The sequence below is a fragment of the Diabrotica virgifera genome, chromosome 6 (genome assembly GCF_917563875.1).
Source record: "Diabrotica virgifera virgifera chromosome 6, PGI_DIABVI_V3a".
Taxonomy (NCBI): Eukaryota; Metazoa; Arthropoda; class Insecta; order Coleoptera; family Chrysomelidae; genus Diabrotica; species Diabrotica virgifera.
Window position 1 is genome coordinate 45,731,297 of NC_065448.1, and position 19,505 is coordinate 45,750,801.

A 19,505-nucleotide genomic window follows, 5' to 3' on the forward strand; every position below is an offset into this window, starting at 1 on the left:
AATATATCGAAAACTCTTAAAGATTTTTTATTGAAAACGGGCATGTATCATTCTTATGACAGGCCCACCTTAAAACCAAATTATAGTGAAATTTGTCCACCCCATAAAAAATTTATGGGGATTTTGTTCCCTTGAACCCCCCCAAACTTTTGTGTACGTTCCAATTAATTCATTGTTGTGGTACCATTAGTTGAACACAACGTTTTTAAAACTTTTTTGCCTCTTAGTATTTTTTCGATAAGCCAGTTTTTATCGAGATGCGACTACTTTTTTACTATATTTACATAAAAAATTTATGGGGGTTTTGTTCCTTTAAACCCCCCAAATGTTTGTGTACGTTCCAATTAAACTATTATTGTGGTACCATTAGTTAAACACAGTGTTTTTAAAACTTTTTTGTCTCTTGGTCTTTTTTTTGATAAGTCAACTTTTATCGAGATGTGGCTTCTTTTTCAAAATATACCAAAAAATTTAAGTTATAAATAAATTTTCAGATTATTAACAGGTGTCTATAATCATACTTAACCATATACAAATAGGTGGTGGATTCGACAAATATTCAAAATATCTCGATAAACACTGGCTTATCAAGAAAGTACTAAGAGGCAAAAAAGTTTTAAAAATATTGTGTTTAACTAATAGTGCCACAATAATAATTTAATTGGAACGTACATAAAAGTTTGGGGGGTTTAAGGGAACAAAACCCCCATAAAATTTTTATGGGGTATACAAATTTCACTATAATTTTTTTTTAAGATGTTGCTACGATAAAGATTCCTCATGTCCATTTTCAATAAAAAACCTCTAGGAGTTTTCGATATATTAAAAAAAATCGATTTTCATTTTGTAACTTCAAAGGGCTGTAACTTTTTTTGTGTTCACTATTGTATATAGGTAAGTGAGGCTTAATCAACCTATTTTTTTCCCAGAATCTGTGGTATAATTTATGACCAATCTTTTCGGGACACCCTGTATATAAACATCTAAAAAGTTTGTACCTATTATTGTTGAATAAATTCCAGATTGAATTGATTCCAATTGAATAAATTATCCAGATTTAGCCATACGGCTCACACTCCCTCTGAGGGGAAAAGTGACTCATCCCAGATACCTACGGTATCAAAAGGATTGAGCTCTGGTGGGACTCTTTCCGTGTTATCGAGCCCTAGGTGACTTAGAATGCAGGTGTATCTCCCAGAAATTTTTTGTACACTTCTGGCCGTCGCAAGTAGTACAGCTTTCTGCATGGTCTTATAAAGATGTTCATTGAGACCCAGCTTTTTTATGCTTTCGAGGAGGGTCTTCGGAATGACTCCAGTATTAGACATAACAAGGTATCGTCTGGGTTCTTTGCATTCTCCATTATCTCCGTATTTGAATTTCCAGATCTCTATACTTGGCGATCTTTTCAGTAAATTTACTACGTAGATTATTGTTGTTAGGTATCGCCACATCAATTAGTGTTGTTTGTCTTGTTAATTTATTAACTAGTACGAGATCTGGTCTATTATGTGCCACTGTTTGGTCTGTGAGCAGAGTGCGGTCCCAGTATAGCTTGTAGTTGCCATCCTCAAGCATACTCTCAGGAACGTATTGATAATATGGGAGATGGTCCGTTTGAAGAAGTCCCAGCTTGTTAGCTATCTCTTGATGAAGGATTTTTCCCACTGCGTCATGCCGTTCCTTGTATTCAGTTGTAGCAAATGCCTGGCAGCCCCCTGTAATATGTTGGATGGTTTCTTGGGTTTGACATCCATATCGGCATCTGTCGTTTTGAACCTGAAGGTCTTTGACGATATATTTCAGGTAATTTCTGGTTGGTATAACCTGATCCTGAATGGCCAGTAATGAACCCTCCGTTTCAGGGAACATCTTTCCTGATGTCAACCAATAGTTCGACGCTATATTGTCGACATAGTCTTGGCTGACCTCATTGGGATGCCGCCCGTGCAGAGGTTTACCCATCCAGGTGCGCAGTTTTTCGTCATTAGTAAGGTGGTTTATGCGCATTTCTGGTTCCCTCAGTTTGATCGGTGTTGTGTCATCTACTGCGCAAATTGCGCGGTGTAGAGTAGATGTTTCAGCCTGCATCTAATAAAAAATTTCTTAAATTAGCAATTTGTTTATCTAATTGCTCACCTATATCCATAAGTCCTCTTCCTCCTAGATTCCGTGGTAATGTCGTTCTTTCAACTGCACTTTTAGGGTGGTGTTTTTGTGCCTTTGTGAGGTGTGTTCGTACTTTTTGCTGAAGATTTTCTATATCCGTTTTTGTCCACTTAACAATACCAAATGAAGAGCTAAGCGCGGAACAAGCGTAGGTGTTTAGTGCCTTAAACAAATTTTTACTGTTAAGCTGTGAACGAAGCAGCTGTTTTACCCTTCTTATAAACTCAGTAGTTATCTCAGTTTTCATTTGCTTATGGTCAATTTTCCGCGCCTGCTTTACTCCAAGATATTTGTACATATCGTTATCGCCCATGGCCTCGATGTTCTGGCCATTTTGCATATCGAATCCACCGGGCTGTACCTTTCCTCTGACTATATTCAAAACACCGCACTTGTCTAGACCAAACTGCATACTAATATCATTAAAGAATGTTTCTACAGTTTTTAGCATCTCCTCTAGGTGCTCTCAAGTGGAAGCCATTAATTTCAAATCATCCATATACAACAGATGATTGAGCTTCGCTACCACAGTGTTATTGCTTTTAATGCTAAACCCTGAGTCAGTGGAGTTTAATAGCTGGGAAAGGGGGTTCAAAGCTAAACAGAACCACAATGGACTCAACGAGTCTCCTTTCAATTGAATAAATTATTATTATTATTATTATTTTCCCCTATGTTTTAACATTTAATATTGTATATCCCATTCTGTTTCTCGGAATGTGTATCGATGAGTTTTTTTTATTACACTTATATTAAACTTTCTTTGGAAGACCTTACTCTTGGTTGAGTTGCTTTAAAATATATATTCATTATTTAATATCTTCTAATTTAGTTAGAAACCTCATCTAGATATTATTATTGTTCCAAGACAAATAGCTTGAGTCGTCTCAGTTTTTCAAATATTTATTATGAAACAAAAGAGATCAACAATAATTGTTAAAAAAATAATTATTATTAAAGCAGTTTTAAAAATGCTTCGTTAAAATATATCTTTTAAATATGAATTAAGAATAAGATACTTTACTCTATACTCTGTCTGAAAATAATTGATAGTATAGTTTTTATTTTAAATATTATGTTTATTTGGGATTGAGCAACAGTTGACTGTAATGAAAATTCCATTTTTAATTTTTATTTGACATTTCGGTATTTACTTTAAAAATCGTTTTCCTAAAGGATTATTTTAAAAATGGTGTTATAATGTTATTATTACCAAAAGTTGTTTGGTAGTAATTGTTATTGTTTAAGGAATATACCCATGATTTTAGTTGACAACTCTGATAATGATGCTAGTAACTTCAGGATGATATCAAGTTCTGATTGTTGTGTATTTTTATGTATTATATGTTTATGTAGTATACATTAAGCATCAAAATTAACGCACCACCTTAAAAATGGGACATTTTGATGTCTCGTGTTTCCTAAACCTGTTGTCCGCTTTTATTGATTTTTTTAGTGTATTATAGATTTATTAGTCAAGAATATCGACGTAATAATATTATAGCTAAACAGGTAAGTGTCATTGTATACCGGGTGTAACAATGATAGTGTGTTTTTTCCTCAAAGGTTGGAACACCCTGTAGAATATTCTAGCGTATATAAAATATTGAAATTAAAACTCAACTGTAGCCTTAGGCTTTTTTAACATTTTGTTTTTGCTCATTCGCTATGTGGGATAATAATGTTAGGTACTTTAACAACTAGCCATGTTATTCATCAATAAAGGGTGTTTCTAAATAAGTGCGACAAACTTTACGAGGTGCATGAAAAAATAATGACCGTTTGCTTTATAAACATACGTCCACAAATGCTTCGTTTCCGAGATACGGGATGTTGAATTTTTTCTTACAAACTGACGATTTATTTATTGCTCTAAAACCGGTTGATATACGCAAATGAAATTTGGTAGGTTTTAAAAGGTAGCTTTTGCGCATTTTTTTACATACAATTAAGAATTTTATATTCACCATTGGCGTGCATATGGGATGTATCTAAAATGTTCACACCCTTATGCACGCCAATGGTGATAATAAAATTCTTAATTGTATGTCAAAAAATGCGCAATAACTACTATTTAAAACCTACCAAATTTCATTTGCATATCTTAACCAGTTTTAGAGCAATAAATAAATCGTCAGTTTGTAAGAAAAAATTCAACATACCGTATCTCGGAAACAAAGCATTTGCGGACATATGTTTATAAAGCAAACGGTCATTCTTTTTTTATGAAGAATTATCATTTAAAGTTTGTCGCACTTATTTAGAAATACCCTGTATCGATGAATAACATGGCTAGTTGTTAAAGCACCTAACTCTTTTATTATCCCACATAAGCGAATGAGTCAAAAAGCAAAATGTTAAAAAACCTAATTCTACAGTTGGGTTTTAATTTCAATATTTTATATACGCTAAAATATTCCACAGGGTGTTCCAAACTTTGAGGAAAAAACATACTATCATTGTTACACCCGGTATACAATGACACTTACCTGTTTAGCAATAATATTATTACATCGATATTCTTGACTAATAGATCTATAACACACTAAAAAAATCACTAAAATCGGACAACAGGTTTAGGAAATACGAGAAATCAAAAATGTCCCATTTTTAAGGTGGTGCGTTAATTTTGATGCTTATTGTATCTTTATGTATTATTGTAGATAACGTTAATCTTGGTATATTCTTGTAGCTAACTTCTTCTTTTACAATTCTACTTAACTGTTTACAACCAGAGCTGATTTGCATTTGTGCAAATTTTGCTACACATTTTTCTTCATCAAGACGAAAGCTGCTTGTTTGTTTTTTTCTTTTTTATGTCTGTTTCTTTCATGACTGTTGATCTTTTCACCGTACTCTGTGTTCATTGTCCCAGGTATGTTGACATATCAGTGATTTGTCTGAGGTTTCTGTTTTTGATGTATGTTTCATGCTCGTTTATCCTGACACTTAGTGATCTTGCAGTTTCTCTCACATAAAAATTGTTGCATTCACAGGATATTTTATAGTCGCACTTCTTTGACGTGTCTGATGTATTGCTACGTTTAGTTTTGGAGGCACATATCCATGTGTTGAAAATTCTGAGGTTGGTGTTGTACTTCGGGATTGGTATCAAATTCTGATCACATCCGAAACACAAAACAAATCATATATATGCAATATTCTTCGCCGAGATAAGCCACTACTACTATTAATAGAATTTATTTATTGTGTAAAAACTAAAAAAGAATAGAAGTCAAAGCGCATGCTAGTACAAAGAAAACTATAAAATATTAAGCATAATTAAATAACATATTTTTTTTTCTTTCAGTATGCAAATACGTTTGCCACAAGGTTTGCGAAAGCAAGGTAAGTGTCAAAAATAATTTTCTTTTATGCAATTATAGAGAATTTTACAATTCTGTATTTCTTGCTTTGTCAGTATATCACCTGGTTGTTCTCACTATAGGCTTTTTTTAATTTTTTTTTAAGTTAACTTGCAACACGACACGGCACTATGCTCTACCTTCAGCCAACTGGAAGAGTCTTATCTTCATCAGTCAATCTTCTTTTTATTTCAATATTGTCTAAATGTTTAGATATAAATTATGAATATCGAATTTCTCTAAAACGTCTAATTGGAACTCCCAAAAAGTCAACATGTATTAATAATCATAAAAATGTCAGATAAATACTTAAAATAATACCAAAAATTTAAAATAACGTTAATATTTAGGTCATTGTTTATGAGTAGTTGATTTTCTCTTGATGAATCGTAGAAAATATAAATAAATATATTTACTAACAAATGATCAGTAAATATCTATCACCATCTATCTATTATACAGGGTGTTATTAAATAAGTATGAAAACCTTTAAGGGGTAATTCTACATGAAAAAATAATGACAGTTTGTTCTATAAACCTATGTCCGCAAATGCTTCGTTTTCAAGATACGGGGTGTTGAAATTTTTTTTTTCAAACTGCCAATTTTTTAATTGCTCTAAGACCTTTTAAGCTATGAAAATTAAATTTGGTGCAAATAACGATTTTATATTCATCATGGGCGCGCCTACGGGTAATGGTCTGAATTTTTTTAAAGAAAAAAATAGTACGCCACTAAGATATTTCAAATTAAAAATTATTTTTGTGTTCCACGTTTAATTTATGACAAAGAACATTTCTTGTCTTTTTTTATGTGGTGCACCGTTTTTATGCATAAAAATAAAAACATATTCGCGCGTTTTTTTCATTTCGTAATACATTATTAAGAACTCTCCAATATAATAATGCCAAACTAGAACAATAACAGAAAATACTTCTAAAGAGATTTTAACTATGTGCAAGGCTACAATAAATGTTCAAAATTACCTCCTTTAAAGGTGACAGAGTAATTTTATATTCACCATTGGCGCGTACTGGTAATGGGTTGAATTTTTTGAAGAAAAAAATAGTACGCCACTGAGACATGTCGAATTAAAAATCATTTTTGAATTCCTCGTTCAATTTTCGACAAAAACTCGTTTTTTGTCTTTTTTTCATATGAGGCACCGTTTTTATGCAAAAAAATTAAATATCTTAACGTTTACAAAGTATTTGAAATAAGTTTCTATGCATATGGAATCTACCTCGAATAATTTGTAAGCGTTAAGACGTTTTATTTTTTTGTATAAAAACGGCGCCGCATATGAAAAAAAGACAAGAATAATTTTTTGTCGTAAATTGAACGAGCAATTCAAAACTGATTTTTAATTTGACGTTTCTCAGTGGCGTACTATTTTTTTCTTTAAAAATTCAGACCATTACCTATACGGGCGCCAATGGTGAATATAAAATTATTCTGTCACGTTTAAAGGAGGAAATTTTGAAAATTTGTTGTAACTTTGCACCTAGTTTAAATCTTTTTAGTAATATTTTCTGTTATTGTTCTACTTTGGTATTATTATATTGGAGAGTTCTTGATAATGTATTAAGAAATGAAAAATACGCTCACAGATGTTTTATTTTTTCACATAAACACGGTGCACCATAGGAAAAAAATACAGGAAAAGTTCTTTTTCATAAATTAAACGTGAAAAAAAAATAATTTTTCATTTGAAATATATCAGTGGCGTACCATTTTTTTCTTTAAAAAAATTCAGACCATTACCCGCAGGCGCGCCAATGATGAATATAAAATTGGTATTTGTTTCCCAAAAAATGCGCAATAACTAGGTACCTCTTGAAACCCACCAAATGTTATTTCATATCTCAACCTGTCTTAGAGCAATAAAAAAATTGGCAGTTTAAAATAAAAATTTCAACACCCTGTATTTCGGAAACAAAGCATTTGCGAACTTACGTTTATAGAGCAAACTGCCATTATTTTTTCATGTAGAATTATCCCTTAAAGTTTTTCATACTTATTTACTTACACCCTGTATCATCGAATTAACAAAAACACCATTCCAAACTTTATTTGCATTAACACCTAACTTAGAAGATTTAAGAATTTTTTTAATCTTAGACGAAATATAATTCTTTAATAATCTTTTCGTATGACAGTAATGACAAAATGCTTTTGTATGGTGGCCGGTTTCGATGTTTAATCGATAGTTATTATCAATATTGAATACCTAATTACTAAATCTGTCAAGTTTTGCTTTTTATGTTGTTTGCATATAATTGTAAAATACTACAGAATTTTACTTTTTGACATAAATTTAATTAACAATAACGTATATTTTGTATATTTTTAATAATTAAAGTAAATAAATTTTAAGTTCACTTAAATAAATAAATCGATTGCTGCCATCGACCACTTACATTCAATATCGGTTAATTTGATTAATAATTGCGGCAAGTAAATTCTTAAATCTAAAATTCTTCTTTCAGTACAATAAAGTGCTACTTTACTGCCGCAAATGAGGGCAAATGAGTGCAATAATGAATGACTTTAGTGACGGTTGGCGATAAAATCTATTAACTCCTAAATGGGCGCTTTCGGTGCCGAGAGCGCAGAAGCGCTCAGCTAGGAATTAATAAATTTTACACACTTCAAAAATACTTTTTTCCCCAGTCATTCGGAAAAACAATTCAAAACAGGTTTTGAGAATAGTCCAGAAAGCCACTGCGCATAGGAAAAATATTCAGATTCGGATTTTTTGCACAATCTTACTCAAAAAGGACCCCTTTTAACAAATTTGCATGTTACCATACCAGGACCAAAAGTGGGTCAAAAATTTTTTAAACGTTTTTTTGTTTTTTTCCTAAAATTATTTTTTTTTGCATGGAATAAAGTTTTTTTAGGTTTTTTGGATCATTCCAAACAGAAAAGGTCTGTAGTAACATTTCTCTAAAGTTGATAGTTTTTGACATATAAGCGATTAAAAACTGAAAAATTGCGAAATCGGCCATTTTCAACCCTCAAAAACTATGTAAAAAACTAAAAATTTGAATGTTGCCAAGGTAGGAAGATATTCTTTAAACATCGGTTGATGACATCCCGAAGAGTTTTTTGCAATACAGTATTCAAAATTCCTCTGTTTTTTAATTGCTAATCAAGCGTGCGCGACACTATTTTCCACCGTTGCATGTGTATACAGTATGGTGCAAATGCAAGGAATAAATTCGTTATTTCGTAAACCAGCGACTTTAAGGAATAATCCCGAAACAGTTCGATTTTTATTTTTAATTTATGATATTGTGGCATATATGGTATACTAGTGACGTCATCCATCTGGTCGTGATGACGTAATCGATGATTTTTTTTAAATGAGAATAGGGGTCGTGTGCTAGCTCATTCGAAAGGTTCTTCAGTTCTCTATTCAGTAATATAAACATTTACGTAATTATTTATACAGGGTGTCCAAAAAATTTTTATTAAATTAAATTATTTTACAAAAAAAGAAGTAGAAATCGATTACGTCATCACACCCAGATGGATGACGTCACTAGTCTACCATATATGCCACAATATCATAACTTAAAAATAAAAATCGACCTGTTTCGGGATTTTTCCTTGAAGTCGCCGGTTTACGAAATAACGAATTTATTCCTTTCATTTGCACCATACTGTATACACATTTGAAGGTGAAAAATAGTGTCGCCCGCGCTTGATTAGCAATTAAAAAACAAAGGAATTTTGAATATTCTATTGCAAAAAACTCTTCGGGATTTCATCAATCGATGTTTAAAGAATATCTACCTACCTTGGCAACATTCAAATTTTCAGTTTTCACATATAGTCCTGTCGCCAGGGGGGTACAACGGCCTCCTTAATTCAGATGGACTTACCCAAGTTTTTTTTATATATTTTGACCCGTAGAATACGAATTTTTTGGGTAACAGTTGATCCGGATGTCGATAAGATTGTTATAGATATAGACAAAGAACTTGAGGAATTCCATAACAGCGATTTGTCGCAAAACAAAACATATTTTTGTATTTTTTGGGTCATTTTAAGCAAAAAATATTCCTACAAGTTCTTTCGTAGAATGCATAGTTTTCGAGATAACCGCGGTTGCACTTTCAAAAAATCGAAAAATGGCAATTTTTGAACCCGAATAACTTTTGATTAAAAAATAAATTAGCAATTATGCTTACCGCATTTGAAAGTTTAAGGCAAATTATATCGGTTTTGATTATTTGCATTGCTAAAAATTAATTTTTTATTGTTGAACAAAAGCTATAAACATATGTGTTTCCCGTGCCTAATACATGCGTTTTAACGCATGCTACGTAGACATTGCCTCGCTTGCACTTGTAGCTACTCTACCTACTCGTTAGATTTTAAATGAGAAATCATTGAAAACATCACTCACGCACTAGGTGTTTATAGCTTTGTTTACCAATAAAATAATAAATTTTTAGCAATGCAAATAATCAAAACCGATATAATTTGACTTAAACTTTCAAATGCGGTAAGCAGAATTGCTACTTCATTATTTAATCAAAAGTTATTCGGGTTCAAAAATTGCAATTTTTCGATTTTTTGAAAGTTCAACCGCGGTTATCTCAAAAACTATGCATCCTACGAAAAAACTTGTCACAGCATTTTTTGCCTACAATGACCCAAAAAATACAAAAAGACGTTTTGTTTTGCGAGAAATCACTGTCATGTAATTCCTCAAGTTCTTTGTCTATAACAATCTTATCGACATCCGGATCAACTGTTACCCAAAAAATTCGTATTCTACGGGTCAAAATAAATAAAAAAAACTTGGGTAACTCCATCTGAATTAAGGAAGCCGTTGTACCCCCCTGGCGACAGGAATAATAGTTTTTGAGGGTTAAAAATGGCCCATTTCACAATTTTTCAATTTATAATCGCTTATATGTCAAAAACTATCAACTTTAGAGAAAAGTCACTAAAGACCTTTTCTGTTTGGAATGATCCAAAAAACCTAAAAAAACTTTGATTCATGCAAAAAAAATTATTTTCGGAAAAGAAACAAAAAAAAAAGTTTAAAACATTTTTGACCCACTTTTGGTACTGGCAACATGCAAATTTGTTAAAAGGGATCCTTTTTGAGTAAGATTGTGCAAAAAATCCGAATCGGAATATTTTTCCTAGCGGATGCGCAGTAGCTTTCTGGACTAGAAGCAATAATCATAACATAGACATTTCATTAATAGCCCTGACAAAACGACCAGTCTAAATTTTTTTTGAGATTCATTAACAACTCCTAGACTCATGTTTTTCTTTAAAGAAGAAATCTCTCAACATTGCTGTCGGAGGCGGAATAATAGGTAAAGTACTCTTTGCCGTAGGTACTAGTAACTACGTTAAAAGCTCATTGCTTACTCTTTTTCGATGCGTAATTCACTTTTGATTGGGATAATGACCTGTTGTAAATTAATCTTCGAGCCATCGAGATTTATTACTAGAAAATTGCAAGCGCCTGATGGATACTTGTTGCAGCAAAAACAATGTTGTGGTAGGTAGATAATGATTTTATAAAACGTACAGGACGGAATACTGAGGTTTCAAAATGTCCCTTCGTTTAAAAATGACATTTAAGAAATTAAATGTACGTACATAGGTACTTTTATTGTTTTCGCTATTTGTTAAGATTTTTGTTCATTCAATTGGTATTCGGCTATACAGGGTGTCCCGGAAAATAGTGCGTTCCTTAAAGGTTTTGGTAGAATGCACCATTTAAAAGAAAACTTTCTTATAATTTTTTTTTCTAAAGCCATCTGTTGCGTCAAAAAAATAAAATAATGTCTTTTACTAAAATTTATATTTGGCAACCCGGCAGTTTGATTTATTTTGACATAGCGAAGATATTAAAAATTGTAAACACAAACAGTCATATCATAATTACCTGTAACCCGAGAATACATCGTATTGTTGTGATATTGTCATGATTTCGATCGCAGGTATCATGTTAATTACGTAATACCTATAGTGTATAATTAGTGCAAGATTTAGGTACACCAAGGCGATTTACCTCGAAGTTTAAGGATTTGTAGATGGTTTTAAAACAAAATCTTCAGAGAACCCGAATTTCTGTGTGAAGTGTTGTGTGGAGATAAAGCTTCTTTTACGAGAAGTGGTGTGTTTAACTCTCATAATTGCCAAAAGTATGAATTTATGGGCTGGGATTATTAGTAATTATCTGATTGAACCATTCGAATTTCCCAGAAGATTGAATGGAGAAATGTAGTACTCAAATTTTTTGTAACATGTTCTACCGATATATACTTCCTAAATACGTAGTTTGATTGTAATAAAAAATGTTCATGTAAGTTACAAACTTTACAAACCTTATTTATTAGATATTTAATAAACACAAATTTAATATTATGCTGTTTTTCTATCACTCTTATCAGTATTTTATCAATACATATTATGCCTAATGGTCGATGATTCATGATAGTTGAGTTACAGTACTAAAATTATTTTTTATACTCAATACAAATACTCAATACAACAGTGTTTTAGTATGTTTATTTATGAATTATGAAGTTTTGAATATATAAATCGCGTTTTCCAAAAATTTAAAAAATTGACTTGCAACGTTTTTCTCCTGTAGTTTTCTAATTTACTAAAAATACCAATATATTTTTTCACACGTTATTTGCATTTATACATACGTAACTTGAAAGATTTAGCAGCTAACTATACTGTTATTGTTATAAAAATTAACTCTCAACAGTTTTCCCAATCGCGCCTAAAGAAGTATATGTTCAAAAATATTAGGTTCTATTTAAAATAACAAAGGCGTATATTTCCGTTATAACCGGAAGTGCCCCGTTCAGGACAACATTATATATTTCAGCTTAGCGTAATCCAAAACCTACAGCTTCGTAAATTCAGATTTCTAACATAACTGTATCTGCCATAACTTTTAATCAAAACTTGTCACGCCACACCCTGTATTTTATTGCGTTTCTCATGTGATTGTTTTTAAGCCGTTTTTAATTTTTTTCCATCCAACTTGTATACCTTCCACCTGTGTCAATTACACCCAAATCCTTAAAACAATATTTTCATTACATACATCACAACATCCCCGGTATGTGCGTGGTCTATACAGATTTTGCGAGATTGATATCAATAGCAATCTTAATTAGTAGCACGTCGTTTAATACAAATAATATTATCGTCACGTACTATCTCCCTTTCATTCAAAAAACATGATCTTATGGTAGATTCCGGGAGGAAGTAATTTGGAAGGTATCGTTGCGTGTCAGTCTGTGAAGTTGCGTATTTCCAATTAGCCATGAGTGAAGTTCCTTGTCACAAAGCGTTTAAATACAACATGGCTCTTGGTATTTGCAAATCAAACATCAAGCGAGATGTACGAAGGAAGATTACTAATTAGCCGAGAGCTAAATAGACGTTGACAGATTTTGCATGGTTTTTACTAACTATAATATGATTAGTAAAAGGTAATTTTTTTTTAGCAATATGATTTTAGTTCATAATTTTTTTAAAATTTCCAAATAAACCTTAAATCGTAAAATAACATATTTATTTGACGTTTCTACTTAAAGATTGAAGTCGTACCCCCAGTACACCCCCGAAGGTTTATAGGTATCTTCTCCCAAAACCGAGGGTACGATCAGTGTCGTGGTAATTTTATGGTCAAACTACGTTTGGTTTTAATTTTTATCATTGTGAGAATTAACCAACCTACAATTATTTTTACCTGGGGGCACCACTGGGGGCTGTAACCTTTTTGGTTGCCTTTATTCTTCGGGACATAATATGCTTTGACCCATTTTATCACAAAGTAAATATTACTAATTTTACCGTCTTGTAGGGTGGTAACTGCGTTCTCTTTCTTTTTCACTATTATATATATTTATCTCTCTTTGCCGACGTCTAAATGTTTAAACACTTGAAGCTCGCATCAACACGCGCTTCAATCTCGTCATGAGTTTTCTGCTTAAAGAGGAAAACTGACAGAGCGTATTGCGACATTCTGAGTGAAATAGAAAAATGTAACAGAAAAAGATAAAAACTGAAGACGGGAGTCAACCCAACGTGAAAAAGATTAAACGCTACGAGAGATAGAGAAATCTCTGTCAAAATTTGGTATTTATGACCCTTAAAATAACACCAAATTCTAAAATTTATTAGCCTGTGGATAGTGTGGATGTCTCGTCAGCCGAGGGTACGATCAGTAGCGTGGTAATTTTATGGTCAAACTACGTTTTGTTCTAATTTTTATCATTGTGAGAATTAAAAAAACCAACTAATATTTTTATCTTCACCACTGAGGGCGGTCAACTTTTTGGTTGCCTGTATTCTTCGGGACATATTCGGGACATTTTATCACAAAGTAAATATTACTAATTTTACCATCTTGTAGGGTATCTGCGTTCTCTTTCTTTTCCACTATTATATATATTATATCTCTCTTTGCCGACGTTTAAATTAGGACCCACTTGAAGCTCGCTTCAACACGCTCCTCGACCTCGTCGTGAGAATTCCCCATAACACTTCCTGGTGGTTTTTACAAAAAGGGCACTACAAAACTTATAATTAATTGCTCTTATACAATGGCGAGGCAATTTTTGACAGCTTGGAGAGCTTCTTCTTCTTAAGGTGCCGTGCAGTTCTGTCTAGGCGTCCACCATACATTGTTGTAAGGTTATATGTTATGATAGTCAGGATAAAATTATTTTATTTTTAACAACAGTGCAAAGCATTTCATAGCTTTGGATTCCTTTTAATTGGCGGATATTACGCAGTCATGATATCTTTTTACGTCCTAGACCTCTCTTACCCTCTATCTTTTCTTTGAGTAAAAATTGCTCAAAAGTGCATCGTTCTTCTCGTAATATGTGCCCTAAGTACGCAGTTTGGAGAGCACTAGTTTGCAAATGTTTATATAACTATAACTATGGTCTGTTTTTTAACCAAGAGGAGTAATTCAAATTTACCGCGCCATAATTCTTGTTTGTAATTGGTCCAACCTCAGTCAAGTTTACTCCCACGGTTCTTAGACATTACTACGGTTGCCTAAATCGACTAACCAATGAACATTAAGGGTGAGATTACGTCACGAGAGTTTACTGTCATTTGAATGGTAATATGATTTTTTTCGAATCCTGAGAAAACCAAGTATTTTAGAAAAATTTAAACGCAGGATGCAAGATTACATTATTACCGAGGGCGGAAAGCCCCTTAGAATAAACAAGCAGATTCTATTGAATGAAATATTTGAAATTAAATATCACACTTCTCTTTTATTTTCAGCCCTGTAACTTATTAAAATAAACATTATAGAAGTTTTCAGGGACTTTCAGCCCTCGGTAATAATGTAGTCTTTCATTCTGAGTTTAAATTTTTCAAAAATATTTATTAGTTTTCTCAGGATTCGAAAAAAATGAATACAATTAAAACACATTGAGAATTTTGACATGCGTCAAAGTTTTGCATAAATGTAAAATTCTGAACTGTTGAATTCCAGCTTCCCTAATTATTTTACATCAAAAGACATTAGAAACTATTTGAAGAGGATTGAAATCTGTATTGGAAATAACTGTTAAAATTGGTCTACGTAATTAAACATATTCCAAAATTTTGTAAAAATGTAATACATTTTAGTTTTCAGCCCAAACTTAGGCCACACACAATGCAATAATGTTCACATTTTTGAACTGTCAATATTTTTATTTTATCATCTATTGTTTTAAAAACAATACAGTTGATAAGATAATTAATAATAATAATAATACAGTTGATTAATAATAAAGAATTTTTTATTCAGTTAATGGTGTGAGCACTGTCAGTTAAATAGTAACGTGTGGCCTTACTTTTACACGCATACCTATTGTGACAAATGTATCATATTTTTCAAAATTTTGGAATGCATTTAAATCGTAGAACAATTTTAACTTTAATGCAGATTTTAATTCTCTACAAGTATTCTCTCATGACTTTTGATGTAGAATAATTAGGGAAGCAGGAATTCAACAATTCAGAACTTTACATTGAGTTTCCTATGGCCCTTTTTACGATTCGCCACCCGGGATAAGATAAAATGTGTACTATTTGTCTTATTATTTCATAATAACACAAATTATACACATATATACACAATAACAGACATTCAATGATCGAAAATAATTTAAAAATATGGGAATGTAAACTCTTGTGACGTAAAGTCAAAAATATAAGTCTACCCACCACCGTCGGACAAGACAACCGTAATAAAGTCTAATAACCGTGGTTTACTCCACTGTTACGAAATTTTGACACTAATGACATTTATAAAATTTTGACACTTCTGTCATCTTATAGGTTAATTAAGTTATATCGACGATTTCTTGTATTTTTTGCGTTATTCCTTTAATTTTTAGATTTTTAGTCAACTTTTATATCAAAAATAGTTGTTTTTAGAACTCTTTAGCGACGTATGTATGGATTATCGTCGAAAGCCGATATGATCAACCAAAAAAGAAGATGTATTTGGTAATATTTTTAGTGACTTTCTTGAGTGTGAATCTGTCTTTTTAGTTTACTCCTCTTGGTTTAGAAATAAACATTAGTAAATCATTGACGGATTTTTAAAACGCCTGCAAACAGAAATGTTGCTTGATTCTCTTAGAGAACAGTGTTGATTTGATGTGATCTGCAGAGGTGCTTGTTGTTTTGGAATTCTTTTTTAGTCCATTCTTTCACGGTTTTTGCTCTAAATTTTAAAGAACCGCTTGGATTGACATGAAATTTGGCATACATATAGCTTACATGTCAAAGAAAAAAAGGGATATTGTGCCGATGTGTGCTTTTGCCCTGGGGGTGACTTTCACCCCTTCTTTGGGGTGAAAAAATATATGTCCAAAATAACTCCGGAAATGGGTAAACTGACTAATTTTAAGTAAGTTTTGTTCTATAGAGCTTTTTCGCTAAGTCAACACTTTTCGAGTTATTTGCGAGTGAATATGTTCATTTTTCAACAAAATAACCACATTTTTAGACGGTTTTTCGCAAATAACTCAAAAAGTAAGTATTTTGTCGAAAAAAACGTCCTTATCAAAAATATAGCCTTTAAAAAAGTAAAAAAAAATGGTGTACGCGTTTGGTCTCTGGATCTCGTAGAACCAGAGTTATAGCCAATGAAAAATAGATTCATATTCACCAAATTTCAAATAGAATATTTCGACGTGAAATATCCAAAAAATTAAGCACTTTTTGGGGAAAACCCATTTTAACTTTTTTAAAGTGTTTAAAAATGTTTATTTCTGTTTACAAAAAGTTTCTAACATTAAATTTAAGCAAGTTACGCTCAAAATAAAGTTGGTCCCTTTTGTTTTTGCAAAAAAAAAATCGGGAAGACCACCTCCTAATTAGCAACTTAAATGAAATTAATTGCTACCGCTCCACAAATTATTTTACTTATGTTGTGTTTATATGATCTGTAAGTTTCATCGATTCCAAGTGCTTATTTTTGAAAAAAATTGGTTTCAAAGTAAAATTTTTGAAAATTTAAATTTTGAAAAATATGCTTTTTTCAAAATAACTTAAAAATTGTTAGAGATAACAAAAATCTCGAAAAATAAAAAAAGTTAGATTTGCTTTTCTGAATATCATGTATTTTTTTGTTTTTCTGTTGGACAAAAATTGATTAAGATTTGGTGTTTCTAATTTTGCATACATTCGTGATCAGTGACTCGTTTAACCCCTTTTAACTACAGCCCTTTCAATAATAAGGACTTTGAACCGATGAAACTTACAGATCGTATAAACAATATATACAGGAGTCAAGAAACTTATGAAGTCCTAACGATTAAGTTCATTTAAGATACTAATTAGGGGGTGATTTTCTCGATTTTTTTACCAAAACCAAAAGGGACTAACTTTATTTTGAGCGTAACTTGTTTAATTTTGATGCTAAAATTTTTTTATGAAACAAAAATGAAGCTTTTTTTAAACACTTTAAATAAGTTCTAATGAGTTTTCCCCTAAATGTTCTTCATTTTTGGTTAGTTCACGTTAAAGTATTCCATTTGGAATTTGACGAAGATGAACATATTTTTCATTAGCTATAACTCTGCTTCTACTAGGTGTAGAGACGTGATATGTACACCATTTTTTTAAATTTGTTACAGGCTATATTTTTGCTAAGAATGTTTTTTCGACAAAATACTTACTTTTTGAGTTATTTGCGAAAAACCGTCTAAAAGCGTGGTTATTTTGTTAAAAAATGATCAGATTCACTCGCAAATAACTCGAAAAGTATTGAGTTAGTGAAAAAACTCTATAGAACAAAAGTCACTTAAAATTAGCCAGTTTATCCATTTCCTGACTTTATTTGGACGAATATTTTTTCACCCCCAAGAGGGGGTGAAAACCACCCCCAGGGCAAAAACACATATCGGCACAATATCACTTTTTTCTTTGACTTGTTAGCTATGGGTATGCCAAATTTCATGTCAATCCAAGCGGTTCTTTAAAATTTAGAGGTTTTGCAATATTTTACCGTTAAAGAACGGACTATTTTGAAAACTACATATAAATATGTCTTTTATGCACAGGTAACAGTACACTGTTGTCATTTACATATGTATGTGTTTTGCGACGTTGGCAAATTTTGTCATTGGAGTTACTATATTAAAAATATTTTTAAATAGTTTGGGGAGGAGTTACTATATTAAAATAGTTTTAAGGGAGACACATTTTTACGGTAAATACATCTGTCATTTGTCAACCCCTCCCTTCCACTTCCCGCACCCCTTATTTTAAAATAGAAAGTAGGAGTCGTGTGCTAGCTTATTTGAAAGGTTATTAAATTCTCTGTTCAGTAATATAAACATTAACATAATTATTAATATAGGGTGTCAAACAAAAAAATATTTTAATTCAATTAATTGACACAAAAAGAAGAATGTATGTAATTTATCTAATTCAAAATACATTCTACTGCTGTCACAAAACAGGAAAAAATGTTTTTTAGTAAATAAACATTGCTTTTCGCTTAATTTTAATGTTCAAGCTGCCACCCATCTGCCTCTTGGTAGGTTGAAAATTGTATTTAACAACAAACAATGTTTATTTATCAAATAAACATTCTTTTCTGTTTTCTGAATGTATTTTGAGTTAAATAAATTACATACATTCTTCTTTTTGTGTCAATTAATTTAATTCACAATAATTTTTCTTGGACAACCTGTATAAATAATTGTGTCAATGTTAATATTACTGAATAGAGAATTGAATAACCTTTCAAATGAGCTAGCACACGACCCCTTTTCCCTATTTAAAAATGAGGGGAGGGGTAGTGGAAGGGAGAGGGTTGACAAATGTCAGATGTGTGTACTGCTAAAAATGTGTCCCGCTTAGATCAAAAATTGACCTGTTTCTTAATTTCCTTAAAATCTTATACATAATGCCAAATATCGAGGTGAACTGTTTTCTTTGGCCCACACTGTATATTGGGACCGTGCAAGTTCGGCAAAGCGACACCTGGTTTCTACGCTCAGCAACATTTTTCGCACTTTTAATTATATTGGCCAATTATATTATTCCTGGTTACTGGAATATTGGCCATAGTCCAAAATAATAATAGGAAGAAAAAATAAGATTAAGGTTATGTTATTAAAACGTAAACAATTATTGTATGTCGTAAATAAAATTAGTTAATAAAATGCAGTACTGCAAGCAAAATACAATTAATTAATTTCACCTTTATATAATAATTATTGCATATCATATCAATATTGTGGAGCAATATATAATTTTTCTTCTTCAATGACAGTAGGTATGAAATATACGTCAATTTGACAATTTCAATTGACAATATGAATTATTTAAGAAAGTTGCAATATTTCTTCGCTATTCGCGCACGATCGTTTCTCGTATCCCCTCCAAGTACTTGCACACCGCAAATAGGCAACTCGAAAACTATCTTCTAACTTCTG

The 19,505-nt window shown here is 31.8% G+C and overlaps 1 protein-coding gene across 1 annotated transcript in view; it reads left to right on the forward strand.

Moving 5' to 3' along the window:
- LOC126886950 (tensin) overlaps positions 1 to 19,505 on the forward strand; it is a 1,001,992-nt gene that overhangs the window by 17,711 nt on the left and 964,776 nt on the right. The window contains exon 2 of the mRNA XM_050654136.1: positions 5,480 to 5,517. The gene's annotated coding sequence lies outside the window, so the exon portion shown is untranslated. The remainder of the gene's footprint in view (positions 1 to 5,479; positions 5,518 to 19,505) is intronic.